The sequence below is a fragment of the Rhinolophus ferrumequinum genome, chromosome 10, assembly GCF_004115265.2.
Source record: "Rhinolophus ferrumequinum isolate MPI-CBG mRhiFer1 chromosome 10, mRhiFer1_v1.p, whole genome shotgun sequence".
NCBI classification, from domain to species: Eukaryota; Metazoa; Chordata; class Mammalia; order Chiroptera; family Rhinolophidae; genus Rhinolophus; species Rhinolophus ferrumequinum.
The window spans coordinates 65,301,254-65,317,924 of NC_046293.1; the positions used below are offsets into that span (position 1 = coordinate 65,301,254).

General features: G+C 34.9%; 1 protein-coding gene across 4 annotated transcripts in view; it reads left to right on the forward strand.

The window, feature by feature from the left end:
* The window catches only part of CPSF6 (cleavage and polyadenylation specific factor 6), a 33,189-nt gene extending 24,387 nt beyond the window's left edge, over positions 1–8,802 (forward strand). For 3 of the 4 annotated variants that reach the window (XM_033116534.1, XM_033116536.1, XM_033116537.1), the window contains one exon: positions 3,987–8,802. The gene's annotated coding sequence lies outside the window, so the exon portion shown is untranslated. The remainder of the gene's footprint in view (positions 1–3,986) is intronic. The other variant, XM_033116535.1, reaches the window with a different exon arrangement.
* Positions 8,803–16,671: the final 7,869 nt, after the last annotated feature.

Below are 16,671 nucleotides of genomic sequence, written 5' to 3' on the forward strand. Positions count from 1 at the left end.
CGTAGTTCTTCTAGATTGTGTTCTGCTTATTACTTGTTTGGAACAACCTTACTCAGCAAATTTTTGTTAACAATTCAGTTTTTTCTGATATATGAGGTTTCATGTGTTCTCAAATTATCCATTTCTTTGATAAAATTTTTAAGCATCATGTATAAGATAAGGATCAAATAACTACACTGTTGTATGGTTACTTACACCATAAATATCATGATCTTAGATGTTGTTATTGAACAATACTTAGGGTTTTTTGCATTTCTTACTCAGTTTATAGCTTTTCATTAATTCGGGAAAACCAAAGCCAAAGAAACAAGTTTTTTCTTACATATGAAGATGTTTCATCTCTGTACGAGGTAGTGTTCACTTTGAAGCTTATGTGAAAACTAAACTCTTAATTACCTGATGAATGATACTGGTGGTAATAAGATTTAAAAATTATTTATGCAACTCTTAGATCATCTGAGTTCTGCCTAATATTGTCCATTCCTGTGTTTTCCCATATATCCTAACTATTCTGCTTCATTTGGATATGTTAGCTCTTACTTTTTTCACTCTAATTTTCCTTGCTTTTAATATTATTTGTAAAACCTTTCTGACGACACAGCTATCTTAATTGAAGTAACAGGATGGTAGGAAGTGATTCCTTGAATGGATGGTAGTATGTTTTTGCTCACTGTGGTTTAAGAATATGGTTTTGTTTACAAACGATTAGTGTTTCTTGCTAAAAAAAAAAAAAAAGTTCCATGCCAATGTGAGTCATCTTGCTCTTTCACCTTCATCTCAGTGTGAAATTATTACCATTGTTTTAGTTTGTAAATTAGATTGTTCTGAATAAATAACGTTTTGAATAAATATTTAGTTAGCATTGTTTAAAGAAAATCTAATAACAAAAGGGTTATGGTTGCCATATATGCTATCCAAACTTACTAATTTGCCTTCTGTGGTAGCATGTTTTAACTCTTACAGTGAATTCTAAGTCACATTAACAATTTATTTTGAAATGTCCATTTTGTGAAATTTTGGGGGCAAAGCTGAGTTTTCTTTGACTGTGATGAAGTTTATGTCTACTGTTTAGTGAACTGCCTAGAGCAACAATCTTGTATGTTTTATAGTGTAATAAAAGGTTTTAGTTAAAATGAGGTAAGTACCATCTCCAAAGGTAGAAAGATGAAAATACAAAATGTTTTGGTAGCAAGGGAATTTTTTGTAAACATCTACAATAAACATAATTTTGTGTAATATGTTCTATTCAACACAAGAAGGAATTTTAATTTTAAAAGATTTAACTTAACCGTGTTTCCCCGAAAATAAGACCTACCCAGACAATCAGCTCTAATGCATCTTTTGGAGCAAAAATTAATATAAGACCTGGTATTATATTATATTACATTATATTATACCCGACATACTATATTTATGTATTATATTGTATTATACCCAGTCTTATAGTAAAATGAGGCCAGGTCTTATATTAATTTTTGCTCCAAAAACGCATTAGAGTTGATTGTCTGGCTAGGTCTTATTTTCGGGGAAACACGGTATATTTAGATATTTCTGTTTCTTTTACTCACCCCATTTTCATTCGTTAGAGAAATTTTCACATAAAAGTGATTTTTATTTCACTGAGTTAATAAAAGTACAACTCTAAAATTATATTAGAATTATTTAAATTCAATATATTACTGTGAAATATACATTTGAATCTTATTTGAAGGATAAATTTGCCATGAGTTGAGAAATATTGATGGCTAACAAATTTGCTTAAATAAGTTTTTAACAGAAACGCATAATTTGAGTTGTTAGTATTGATTTGATCTTATATTATCTCAAAATCCAGATGCTTCCTGTATTGAAATTTTATTTAGTGCTCACTATCCAGACTTTATTAAAGAGCTCCAGATTCCATTTGTCTTCTTAGTTTTTTAACAACTGTTAACATAGGCCTTTCTTTTATAACTGATAGCTAAAGCAATTGTGTGGCTTTGACATGAAAAGATTTGACCAAATGGTATTCTGAAAACAAGAGCATTGAATGTATTTGTCACTTTTAAGCTTTTTTGATATCTTTGTTTATGTAGATTTCTACTTAGAAATTTGAGACTCTCACACTGAATTGGATTATTGGAAATGGTTGTATTGCCTTCAAATTTGCTTCCGTTTGAGATTGTAAAATTTGTATTTCCAAATGGATAAATGTGAAGTGTTTAGAAATAGAAATGAAAACTGTCAGACTATCCCCGAGATTTTATGTCTCTATGGTGAAAATGAGAGGCTTATTAATAGTAAAGATCTAACTATCAATATAAAGTATAATCAAGCAGAAGATAAGAGCATTCGCCCTGGAAAAAGATGTGTGTTATAATTTCACAAACAGGATTTCCTACATTAAAAGTAGTGAAATTCTCCATTGGAATAATAAATGATAAAAAGTTGCAGTGTGTGCCATATGTTTTTTGGAAGGGCTGGTTATTTTTGTTTCTCTCACCATGACTTGATCTTAATGACTTATCCCTCTCAGCATAACAAAAAAAAACTAGGGAGATAGCATTCTTTTGCAGTAAGATTTATGAATTTCCCATTACCCATTTCTTTTCAGACTAGAACATATTCCTTGTCTATCTTTAATACTGTAATAACTAGTTTTTAAAAGTGCGTTGCAAATAGTGAAAATAAAATACATAAAAGCTGCCTTTCTAGATTTTTTTTTCATGAAATAATTCTACCAAAAAGGTTCATCAACAATAAGATAAAGGTACAATAACAAGTAACATTAAAAGTGGCTTAAGTATCTCTTTGAAACATGTGGGCAAATAAAAACTATTTAAAAGAGAAGTCCAGGACTATAACATTGTTTTTTCCTTTTGCAGTTATAAAATTACGGTTTTTACTGCTAGGCAATGTGAATGCATATGTGTGCTGATGCTCTTAAGATTCTTACAGCCTAGTGGGGAGGAAAGGACATATAAGATAAAATTTATAGTTTGAGCAGAATGTTAATTACTCTTAATTGTAGAGCAAAATATTTTCGATTTTTATGGTAAAATATCACTAAATATTGAGCTCTTTTGCCTCTTAAATCATCTTAATGAAATCCTCTCGGAATTTATAAAGATACGCTGTTTCAGTTATCACTTATATCCAGGTTAATTGAATGTTTCTTTTGTGAATCCACCTGAAGTTTACATATTTATGTATTCCTGAAATTTTAGTTTACCAAATTTATTGGGGTTTTTTTTCTTTATGTGGGTTTTCCATGAAAATTATCATTGTAGATTCTTACTTAGATTATTTTTGGTTACTTATGCATTACATTAGGTATTTAAATATAGGTGGAATAGAGCAAAAGCAAAGTAACTGTTTTAAATTTGTATTATGTCTAAAGATTTGTACGTGGATGTCATATATATTTAAATGTGCATACTGAAGTATATATTTATAAATTTAATTTATAAATTTTGTAACATGGAGTACCGGTTGATTTATAATTTTTGCAGACGTTCCTGTATGTTGTCAAATAAATACAACTAATTTGTAAAATAATTTATTGCATTTTATATTAAGTTCGCATTTAATTGTTAATGCGTTCTATAGAATTGAAATGTGGTTGAATGAAAGATATTTACATTAAAATCATTCAAGTATTTTTCCGTTTATTTTTGTAGTATACATACTTTAGAAAATGACTTAAAAATGTTTCCATCATCACAGAAACAGTAGCTGCCATATTTTCATTTGTTTCAGTGATTAAATTTATAAGGCAATAACATCTAAGAAGAATGAAATCAGAATATTTCAGTTTCAATCATCACAGAAATTGGGAGCATTTCTCCACCACAAAAGCAGCTACTGTTTCAGTTAATTCTTACTTTGTGTTAGATTACGTAACAGTGAAGTAGATGCACGACTTGTGTATGTATAGTTAAGCCAGCGTTTTTCTATGTATTATGGGGAATAGCAAAATCTACATCACAAATTTTGACACATTACAGCTGAAGGAAGAGGAACACCTTCCAAGACAAAACAGTCTTCATGAGGGAAACATGACGCTTGTCCAGCAGTTTGCTTCTTGTGATTGAACTGAACCTGTAAGGATTCATGGATAAAATGAACAGGAATAGATCTGAATAAAGCAAATCTGCATAAATGGTAACCAGTAGCTCTACTTTTATTTTTTATGTTGCTTAACTGTTTTATTTGAAGGAAACCTGTGTGATTTAAAAAGTTATAGCTTTTGCAACTTTATTACTGGTTATATACATTTTGGCCATTATAATGTGCAAGCAATTGGAAAAATGTCAAGTAAATGCTTGTTTTTATAGTAGTTTGTTCTTGTTAAAAATGTTCATATGATAATGTCTGTAAACAGCACCACTTTGATTACAATAGATGTAGTGTTGTAATAAACTGTTTCATGGGGCTGATGTGTAAAGCTGTTCAAGTTATTTGATGTTTACACCTCAGGGAAAGTCTTGTGTTCAGCAATATCTAAAGATAATGTTACTATGACATTTATACTGTCCTTTAAAAAAGCATTGCAATAGCATTTTTGGATATGCATCGATCTAATCTTGCGTTCAGTGAATTAAACATACTAATTAAGTGTCTCTTGCCCTTGATTTTGATATTAGAATAGGTGATTACATGGATATTTAATATTTCTATATTCTGCTTTTCTAGCTGTTTTTACCTAGTTAGCTTGTGATTTTGCTGAATGGTATGTAAAGTTGTAAATTGAAATTTCACAGACATAGCAATCCAGTCAATGTGTTAGGGGTCAAAAAATTTTGTGGTTTTAACATTGTAGTACAAAACCATACATTATTTGCTACAGTAATGCAGCTTATTTACCACACAGATGTACTGAAATGCCTAATTGTAAACTGCTGGCATTGAAGAAATTTTGACAGTTCTGACTTGATGCGGTAGTTATTTGTGGTTTTATATTGATAGTGCTTGTGGTTAATTTTTGAAGCCATGGGCAGTGTAAATACAGCAGACAAATTTAAGTAGAGAGCCTTAGTTTATTTTTCAGTAACTATAGATTTCTGAAGGGTCTGATGTTTATTAACATCGGGTCATATTCTCCTGTGTGTGTAATGGGAGATTATAGGTGTACTTTATCTCCAGTTTAAGGAATTTTGTGTATACTCATGCAATCTATATTGATTCATGCTAAGTTAAAGATTATTTTCAAACCTGCCTTGCATATTGGTCCCTAAGCACTTGGCTAGCTTATGTTCTTAATTGCAAAATCAGCATAGGCAGTGTCACCTTGATTAGACATTTTTAGAGATAGGTCATTCTGAATCACTACTTCAGAAATTTGAGTTAAGATCCTTAAGCAAATTATAATTTGCTTTTGATGTTTTTAAGATCTGATTATCTTTGAGAGATCTGATAATACACATTGGTTTTTAAAAAGTATAGCCAAAAATACTGAAGTATTTTTAGGTACCGTAGATATTATGCCATATGCAACTATAGAAGCCCTCCAGAGATTTGCACTGTAGTGCTTTACTTCCATCTTGTGCACTGTCACACTAGGTCTTACAAAATTAGTTGTTTGAAGTTATTCACATGATTGCCAGTTTTATTTTAAAACATTTTGTGAGTAGAGTATTTGTGCATGGAATCATTGATGTTTATCAGAACTGTTTGCTCTCAAATTTTTCAAGTGTTTTGTTGACAATGTAGTTGCCTTTTTAACATTATTTGAGAGTTGTATCAAAATGATTTTCTTGTTTTGTGTATAGGTGTTGTTAGTTTATGCATTTCCTAGCTTTTTTATATTTTAATTACAATGCCCTAATGCAAAGAAGGATGGACATAAACATATTACAAGGGAAATTAGTTAATAGTAAGCTTAAAAGGTAAGTAAATGTCCATGAGAATAAAATTTTCTCTGAAGAATTTTAAAATGGAATCATAAAAATCTAACTGTGTTTGAACTTGAAACTGGAAATTTTGTACTAATTAAATCCTTCATTTACCTTTTCATTTTTTATCAGTGGAACCCTTTAATTGCTCTTTCTATATCACTCTTCTCCCCGCGTGGCTGATCTCATAACGTGACTTGTTGCAGACAGTGTGAGTGTATTAGACTTGCTTGCTGCTAGTCCATTATTTTTAAGTGTTGTCAGAAGGAAACTTTTTGGTTTGACTAATTGAGTTTTGCAGTCTTTCTCAACCTGATAACACATGAATGTATAGCTGTAAAGGTAAAACTTGCAAGCCTTGTTTTATTTTTTATATTCCTTCTGTTGTCTATGGGCTGATGTAATTTGAAAAAAAAACACCCTTTTTTTAATGTGTAAAAACAATCCAAAGAGATAAATATTTACACAAACACCAAAAAGAGAGAAAGTGTCCCAGAGACCTTTCATTTCTTTTTAAACAGTGGATATGAAAACAAACTTGAGTTTAATTTTAAACCATAGCATTTATTAGTGCTATGCAGTCACATTCCTTTTCAGCCAGTAAAGGTACGAATGAGTGATGCAGCACCTGAATGGTATTGCTTCTGAAGCAACACTTTGAATTGAATGTGCTGCTTCTAGTTAAAGGACGTATGTTGTGGAAAGAATATTCCAGTTTAAGTTTGGAAGTGTTTATTTTGTCAGTTTTCATGAGCAAGACTTGGAGTAAGTTGCAATGGCTATGGATCGTAGTTAGTCCATTTCATGTCCCCTTTATCAAAATAGTCTTAAGCAGTTAACTACAATTTATAAATAACTATGGATTGTAGCTTAAGGTGTTATTTTCATTTAATTCTCCTGTGGAGAATATTGCTTTGTTTTTTACTAGTTTTTAAGGTCAGTTCTTAAACATGAAGGTTTTAATGAATGTTGTATAACATTTTATAGTGAAGGGGGAAAGTTGTTGGAAGGGTAAAGACTTTCTCTTTCCCTTATGTATTTAAATGTGCCAATAACCTAAATACATACTGTTTTATACAATGAGATGCTACTACTACAAGACTTTCTGTTGGAGTGCTCTTGACATTTTGGTTTTCATTACCTGAATGATCATTGCATTTTCTGTATTTTATAAGGTGACTCCAATTTTGTGTTTTAAGCTTTAGCTTGTTATTTTAAGAGAAAGTTTGTGTCCTGATACCTTACTGAAAACACAGTATTGAGAATTCTTGGTGTTTTACAGAAACTGCCTTTTAAACTTTAATCCATTAAGTTCATTTGCATCCCATAGCCGTCTGTAAATGTTTCCCATAGTTGTATGTACTTAAATGCACGCTTATCCATTGTACATGTTAGACATTTTTGTGCTAAAATATATTAAGTGGGATTTTTGTAGCAAAGCATTCTATTTTTCTGTTTTTAAAGTGTGTGTTGTTTGTTGTTTTTTTGTTTTTTTACATTAATCTTCAGTTTAAACACTGGTGTATTTTTTTTTAGCAACTTGACTCTTAGAAGCCTTAGACTAATTTTTTAATAAATATTCAACCAAAAATTATAAATTTATTAAGATGTGGCCTTACATATAGCATTCCTTGTGTTTGTAATGTGAGATTTTTGATTTAGAGAAATCAAGACATTCAGGATTTAAGTTTCATTGTAAGTTGAAATAGAAAACGTGTTAAAATGTCTAGGCTTCTGGGAGGAAGTTCTTATAGTCTTCTTTCTTGGCATTAGAAAGAAGCAATATGAATTTTTATGAGTATTCAAAATATTCCGGTAGTTGTATCCTGTTCAGATTGATTTAGGCTTGTCTTAACCAATGTTTCTTTAAAATTTCAGGTTGGTATTCACTTTGAGTATGCAGCTACTATGGTTTTTGTATGGGACGTATAAGACTTGGGTAGTTATAGACAGATTTTAATATTTTAAAGACTTCCTGCTATATTAACCAACGTATTGTAATGGAGTCTTTTAAAATATTAGGTAGAACTTAATTGAAGTCACACAAATCTTGAAATGGTATCTGCGGATAGTAGATACTATGGAAAGCTTTTCATGTGGGAGTATCCTAAACTCTGCCATGGGTGTAAATGTTTTACATTAATTTCATAATTGAACAGACCCTGCATTCAGTAAAAACATTTCATTTTCAAGATGTTTTTTTCTTGTTTCATTGTTACTGCATAACACTTCTCAGCATTCTGTGAGTTAAATTATTTTAAAATACAATGGTGAATTCATGTTTATTTTTTTACTTTGAAAATTGTAGTACTCAGGTGGCATTTAATGGGAAAGGATCCTTTGGGGTAAATCATAGTGTATTCCGAGGAATGCATCTATAACATTGATGACTTTAGCCTTAAAAAAAGGTCTATTATTCCTTCTTCCTCTTCATCCCATGGTATATTAGCAAAGTAGTTTACAGCCTTATACAGCCTTACAAAGTTGTTTTACAATTTTTAATGGAAAGCCCTTAACAAAAAAATTGTATCATATTGCCAGTATCCATGAATTACTGAATCACGGTTTGTAAATAATTTGTTTAATATCAGAAGGCCAAAGAAAGTCTTAAAATTTTAGCTATTGACTATGGTGACTTCACAAAAAGATTTCTGTGCAAAGGTAAGGTGATATTTGATGAAAATGACATCTTTTTGGTGTCCATGAAAACTAGATTTCCATATTAGCTTCTATTAGAAAGCTCATTCCATTTTATTAAAATGTTTGTAATTACAATTTTGTGTTTAATGTTTACGTTCTGTCTTTTCTTTCTTTAGCATTTAGGTGATTGTTCAGCAGTTTGCTGTATGGCCGTTGTTGGCCTTAAACTGCACTAGGAACAAGCATGGTATTTATCTTGTATTGAAAATAAAACTCAGTTTTGATAATATTTGCAGTTTGTCCTTTTTGTTTGATTTATAATTTGTTAATCATTGTATATGATTTGAACACTTGAACAAAAGATGATATCTATCTTGGCAGTATACAGTATAAGAAAAATTGGACTGTTGTCTGTACTTTAAGTCAGCACCCTGGTTACTATTTGGTATTTTGATGTTCCTTAAAGCAAATGGTACTGGCTAAAATTAAGGTTTAGAAACCTAAAAATTTCTAGGCTCTTTTATTCTTAAATCTAAGATTCAGAAAATATTTATCTAGTTTTAAGGGATTATTAACCTTATTAGACTTTAATCAAAAATATCTCTAGATCACAGCCAAAGTATTTCAGCTGCTAGCTTGGAAACAATATAGAGTATTTTTAAAACAGTAACAAATTGTGATTTCAATAAGGATTTTTGTGCCAGGTATTAGGCCTCAGATTTTTCACCTGTATGCTTCAAAGTATGCTGAAAGTAGCAGTTCTAAACAGTTAAAATGACCATATGAAAAATAACAAATTCCCTTTTCCACATCCTAGTTAAAATTGTGGTTCAGGTTTTGTTAGTTTCCGTATTATTCTTTGTTATGTGTTTACATTTTAAAGAAGATTTCATTCATTGATCCTCACTTGCATTTGAGTTCATTGAAACTTGCAAAGGGTATTTGAAAAAAAAGATTATTAGGAACAGGTGCCACACAAAACTCCATAGGAGTCAGTCAAGGCTTAACTTAGTGAAAGGGGAGGCTTTTTAAACAAAGGATTTGTAGACAATTTTTCCAATCCCCTAGTTTTATTTCCTAACCATTACCATGAACAGGAAATGTTACTAGAAATGGTTTCTAATGCTGTCTTTTCCTATCTTTAGTCTCCCTTTTATATTTTATTAAAATAGTTTTTAGATTTTCGTGTTATATCAGTTCCAGGTAACTGCTGTTGTCAATGCCAGATAACGGATATACACATTCTTTACCTTTCAAAAATCTGCATTCAGCTTATTGGAAAACTTAGAGAAAATAAGAGTTTACTTACTTAATGTTCCACTGAGACCTGAGGAAAGAATAAGACATAACTTGGTGGAAGAGGGAAGAGAAGTACGTTCTAGGCAAAGAGGATTATGTAAAAGGCCTTTTGCACGAGGTAGCATATTTGTAGGAATTGAAAGGATGCCATTTTGGCTAACAGAGTGAGGAACATTGCCTCTGTATAGGACTGGAGAAATAGGCAAGCGCCAGGACTCTGCAGGGCTCGTAAACCACATTGAAGATTGTCCCAAGAATGATGTGGAATCACTGAAGTGTCTCAATTAGATTAGTATTTCAGAGATCTTGGCAGCTGATTAAACGGAAAAGAATAAATGGTGTAAAGTAGTGACGCTATTAAGTCTTCAACTATAGGGAGATAGTGGGGATAATAGAGGTAGAGAAACGGTGATTTAGTGAAAGACTTAGGAGACAAAATTGGTCAGTGGAAGTTTGGATATGACTAGGTGGGGAAGGATGACTTAGAGCTTGTGTTATGATATGCCACTGACGGGAAACGGAGGAAAAGTATGGGTGCAGTATAAAATGCAAGAAATAGCAAGTCATGTAGCTATATGGTTTTGGAGTTTAGAAGACATCTGGGTTAAAACTAACTTTTGTAACAGTTAAAATAGAGAAGAAACCATCTAAATATGAGAATAGTGGAAAAGAGGAAAGTGAGGAGTCTGGCACAACTTTCAGGTTCTTGGTTTGAGAAACAAACATACTGAGATCAGTAGTATAACAAAGTAGCTTCTTCAGGAGGGAAGACATGGGTAGATAAATATGTGGAAGTTTGGGCTGTAGGTAGGTGGTAGAAATACTAAGATCTCTAGTAACTTTCCTTTCGAATGAGATTGAGGGCATTGTGCAATGGGTCCAACCTGAAGTTTGAGAGAATGACTGATGTTGATCTGTAGAAGCATTATCAGGACTTGGTTAGTCTAGCTGAAAGTAGGCTCCATTTTAGTGGTGGCAGTCCACTTAGTAACAAATTCAGTCAACCAGGAGAAGGTAGGTAGTTGGATCAAGCTATGGGATGAGGAAGAGAATAATTCATCACTTTTCAGTTCAGTGGTTGTCTACCCAGCTGCAGAATAGAATCACCCATGCAGTTTTTGGGGGGAGGTTGCCATTATTTTTAAAGATTGCTAGTGTAACTATTATCTCCACAGAGCTTCTTAAATCACCCTATAAAATAGTATTCTTTTATAAGTGAACCAGTGGTCTCTGAGGGGTTATGACCAGCAGGAGGGCGAGTCGAAGTTAGCATGGGTTTATGAAGTGCCAAATCAGCTCTTTTCAGTTACTTGCTCATGTTACCCACTGCCATAAGAGCAGACTTTAAAAGCTATATTAATACCTGAATTGTAAGCATTTAGGAATACTTTTTTTGTTTTTTAAATGATTTTTATTAAAATATAGCTAACATACAACTTTGTTAGTTTCAGGTATACACCTTAGTTTTTCAACATTTAAAATACCTAAAGGAGTGATCACAATAAGTCCAACAACCATCTGACACTGTACCACGCTATCACAGTATTATTGACTATATTCCCTATGCTGTACATTATATCCCCGTGGCTTACTTGTTTTATACCTGGAAATTTGTTTTCTTTTTTATGGTTTCTATGTCCTTTTTTATGGTTTCTATGTCCTTTTTTATGCTTGCTATTTCTTTGTTGAAGTTCTCACTAAGTTCCTTGAACATCCTTATAACCATTGAACTCTCTCTCTAATAGATTGCTTGCCTCCATTTCAGTTATTTTTCTGGAGTTTTCTCTGTTCTTTCATTTCTTTCTCTCCTCATTTTGGCTGCCTTCCTGTTTGTTTCTGTATTAGATAGATCTGGTTCATCCCCTAATTTTGGCCAAGTGGCCTGATGAAGTACGTGCCCTGTGGGGCTCAGTGGCACAGTCTCTCTGGTCATCTGCACCGGGTGCTTCAGGAGTGTCCCTTATGTGAGTTGTGTGTGCCCTCCTATTAGAGTTGAGACTTGATTGCTATTGGCAGGTTAGTAGGTGGGATTGACCCTCAGGCTGATTGGTTGTGGAGTTTTGCCACGTCCACAGCTTACAGGCTGCTGTGCAGGGGGTTTAGCCAATGAGTGGGGTTTGCCCCTGTGAGCTCTAGTGCCTGTTGAAACTGTCCTTTGGGTGTGCCACTTATGGGGCTCATTGGGCAGTGCTCTGCTGTGATCTGAAGCCAACATCCAAGTATGTTCTGGGGCCTCTTCCAAGGGGCTCTGTTCAGGCCCAGGTCATCCACTGCCTGTGACTGGCCAGAGACTACTGGTAAGAGATACAAAGTGATCTGCAGTTCACTGCGTGTGCTAACCCTGAAGGTGCATGTGAGAGGCCCCTCCAAGGATGTCTGCCACTAGTACTGGGCCTGGGGTAGCTCCACAGAATGCCAGGATACCTGGAGGCCTGCTGCCGCCTGCCACCTCCCTGAAGGTTCAGCCACTGATAAAGCCTCATGTGGTACACAAATTGGCTGAGGCAGGGTCTTAGAGTCACTAGAGAGGGAAGAGTTGTGGTCACCAGATTATGTAAATTCTGGTTTGGTGCCACTGCTGAGCCTGAAGCTACTCCTCAAAAGTCTGAGCACACCAAGGCCATTCGCTTCCCTCCTGGGGTCTGTTGGACTCATATCTTCCAAGAAAGTGCAGTATGGGCAGGGTTGGCTGCTGTTGGAGAAAGTGCCTCTGTCATTGGGTGGGGTGGGGTCTCAGTGAGTCAGCAGGGTGAGCTGTGGAGCTCACCAGACCAATCAGACTCAGATTTGGCCTTACGCATAGCAGGAGGGCTCAACACAGGAAAGATGGCACCAACCTTGCACAGGAGAAGGACCCCACACAGAAAATGCCAACTGTCCTGCCCTTGTCCTGAAGCAACAGAACTCAGTACGCCCCTCCGTATATTTCCGACATTCACCGAATTACTGTTCCTCTGCTGGAGCCCAAGGTGAGTGGCTGGGAATGAGTCTGCACAAACCCTTTTAAGAGAACGCATGGGTTTTCTGCCCCCTTCTGTCCCATCCGGATTGTCAGAATCCCCCGTTTTTCACAGCCAGATATGGAGGCTCCTCTTCCTGCGCCAATATTGTGGGTTGGGGAGTGAGGTGTGAGGCTGGGGTCCCTCGCTCCTGTAGGAGGAACCTCCATGGCTGAAATGTCCCTCCTGGTTCTCAACTGCCACGGAGGTTTGGGGTTAGACAGTTCCACATCTCCACTCCTCCTACCAGTCTCTGTGTGGCTTCTTTGTATCCTTAGTTATAAAACTTGGATTCAGCCGGACTTGAGATGGTTCTCCGGGTTGATCTATAATTTAGTTGTAATTTTAATCTGTTCATGGAAGGGAGCAGGCACAGTGTTTATCTACTCTGCCGTCTTGGATCTCCAGGAATTCTTTAAAATGTTCATTTCCACAACTAGCATACCTGCTCTGTACAAGATACTGTGTTAGGTACTTATGTGTAAGACAGGCCATAGCAACTTAGTGGTATCTTGTTAATTTTTTAAAATAGATACTTGCACAGGTTCTACCTACATAATTACTATAGCTATCTTATCAGGTATAAGATAGATGGGTGTAACTAGTGAAAATGTTAAATTGACATTGTGGAAAATTTTGTCATTGACTCAGGAATTGGGCCCCACCACAAGATAGTATAGAATCTTAATACTACTGTTTACCTCTTTAGGTTCTTTTTTTCCTCCCAAAATGATTAAGTCATTTTACATTATTACCTGTATCTTCAGCGTTCCTCCAAAGGGTGACATCACCTTAAAACACAAAATGCAAGAATCTTCCTAAGCATGTAACCTGTCCCAAGAGCATGCTCAATTTAGTAGAAAGTGATTTGCAGAATGTGAAGATTGGAGCTAATACTTAATGATGACTGGTTTTTCACAGTAGTATATTGTAAGCACTTGTCTTTTGAAGTCATTTTTATACAACTCAGAAATTACTCCAGGATTGCTGGCAGCCATTCTACCCTGAATGTATAAACTTCAGCTCTTATATTTCACATTACTTATAAAACATGCTGTGTGCATCTGTGCACACTGGGAGATTGCCTACCATAAACTTACATAACATCCATTTATGTTATCCTGGCATCCTAAATGACCTGAGTATCTGAATGGACGCTAAAGGGAGGATGGAGATGCAGAGTTGAATGGCACAACTCGCATCCATGTTGAGAATATCTGCGCAGTAATCTACCTAAGTTAACCTACCATTGTTAGCTTATGTGAATATTGAAGATGGAATGTGACTTACCAGAAGTTGTTCAGTTGGTCAGCATAAATAGGCAGATAAAGCAAGGAGTCATACATGAAGATTTTAATTTAAATTTTCATTATACCACACATCCTTAGTCTCCTTTGCTGTGGCTCTTACCTAACCTTTCAATTTTGACTCCAAAATGTTGACTCCCAGGAGGCTTAGTCTTCCTGCTTTCCTTGGTACTTTTCGTGTCCACAGCTTTACGTATTGATATTCTGTCAATTTTCTAATTTTATATTTCCAATTCAGACCTTTCCCCCCTAACTGAAGACTTAACTACCTACTGGACATCTCTACTTGAATATCTAATAGACATCTCAAACTTAACATGACAAGGCTGAACTCTTCGCTCTCCACCATTCGCCCACCACCTACTCAGCCCACTTCCCCAACAGCTAACATCAATACGATCGTTTCAGTTGCATAGACCCAAAATGCTGAAATCATTCTTGACTTAACACCCACCTTCAATAATACATCAGGAAGTCTTTTTATCTACCATCAGGAAATGCCTAGAATCTGACCACTTACTACCACTGCTTTCATTCTTTGCCTGTATTACTGCAGTAATTCCTGATAGGTCCTGCTTTTAACCTCCCTGCAGTCTTCTCAGCACGTCTGTCAAGAGTTTTTATCATGTCTCTGTTTAAAATCCTGCAGTGGTGCCCCATTTCTATTGAATCTGACTCTGTCACTTGCTATGTTATCCTGGGTGAATTACACCAATTCCCTGAGCTCCATTTTCCTCATTTATAAAATGGGATATAACACCTACTCTTGCATTGAAAATTAAGTTAGATTCTATGCCCAACACATAGCAGCTATCATACATATTTATTATGGTGAAAGTAAAAATGCTCCAGTCCTCAAAAGTTTCCTCCATGATTTGGCCCCTGTTAACCTCTGATCAGATTTCCCAGTACCTTCTTCACCCATGCTCACCACACCCCAGCCACTCTTGGCCTCCACGTTTTCCAAACAGGCCAAGCATGCTACTGCCTCAGCCTCTACAGAGGCCGTTTCCCTGCCTGGAATGCTTTGGATAATTTCATCACGGTGTCATCTTACTGAGGTTTATTTTCATCTTTTTCTTGAAGAATGGAACCCGCTATCTCCCTACTCCGCTTTATTCTTTAATTTCCCAGGCACTTATTACCTAGCACAATATATGTTATTACCTAGCACAATATATTATATTTGTTGTCCATTAGAATATATAGGGTCTTGTTTTATTTTCTTTTAAGTCCCAAGTGCCTACATCAGCATGTGGCACATAGATGTTCAATAAATATTTGAATTAAATGAATGTTCTTTTAAGGGTAGGTCGACTTAATCATTATTTTGTTAGCTTAAGCTTATAATACAGTTGTAGGAGCTAATTCATCATCTTTCACACTGTAAAAATATAACAAAAATTTCCATTTTTAACCATTTTTAAGTGTACATTTCAGTGGCATTAAGTACATTGACAATGCACTGCCATCACCACTATCCATTTGCAGAACTTTTTCATACAAATTCTTCCCATTAATTCCCCCCATTCCTGCCTCTCCCTGCACCCCTGGCAACCTCTACTATTTTAACCTACTATATGAATTTGCCTATTCTAGGTTCCACATATAAGTAGAAGCATACAGTATGTGGTGCTATGTGACCACCTTATTTCAGTTAGTGTTTTCAAGGTTCATCCCTGTGGCATGTATCAGAATTTCATTTTTATGGCTGAATAATATTCCATTGTATGTATATACCACATTGTGTTTATCCAACTGTTGATGGACATTTTGGTTTCCACCTTTTGGCTACGGTGAATAATACTGCTATGAACACTGGTGTACAAGTATCTGAGTCCTGCTTGTGATTCTTTTTGGTATATTCCTAGGAGTGGAATTGCTGGGTCTTATGGTAATTCTATGTTTAACATTGAGGAACCCCAAAACTTTTCCACAGCAGTTGCACTATTTTACATTCCCACCAGCAATGCATGAGAATTTCAGTTTCTCCACATCCTGACCAATACTTCTTTTCCTAATGGGTGTGAAGTCGTATGTCATTGTTGACTGCAATTTTTAAAGTGGCTCATTTTCATTGAGTCTTTCCAAAGTGTTAATTTAGTTTTTATTGAACCAATTCTGTTTGTACTCACATTTCATTGGCTTACATAATAAGTCATGAAATCACAGGAAAAAGTACTATTGACATAATTTAGGAACAAACACCACTTACTCTGTAAACACATAATTAAGCACAAGTTCGTGGATGTGTATATTGTGAGAATAAGTTGTATAGAGAGAAGGTATACGTAGGTTATGTGGGGGCACTTGAGTCCTTTTACAGTGTTGACATTTTCTTGTGTCATTAAATGGTCTAAAACCTTGCTTACTGAAACTGGTCTACAGACAATGTCAGCACCACCAGGACTGGAAACTTCTTACAAATACCGAATCTGGGGCCCCACCCCAGACCTCACAATCAGAATCTGCATTTGGACAAGATTCCCAAATGTTTTATATGCACATTAAAGACTGACAAATTATGTTTTTAAATTGCTTTTTAATAGCTAC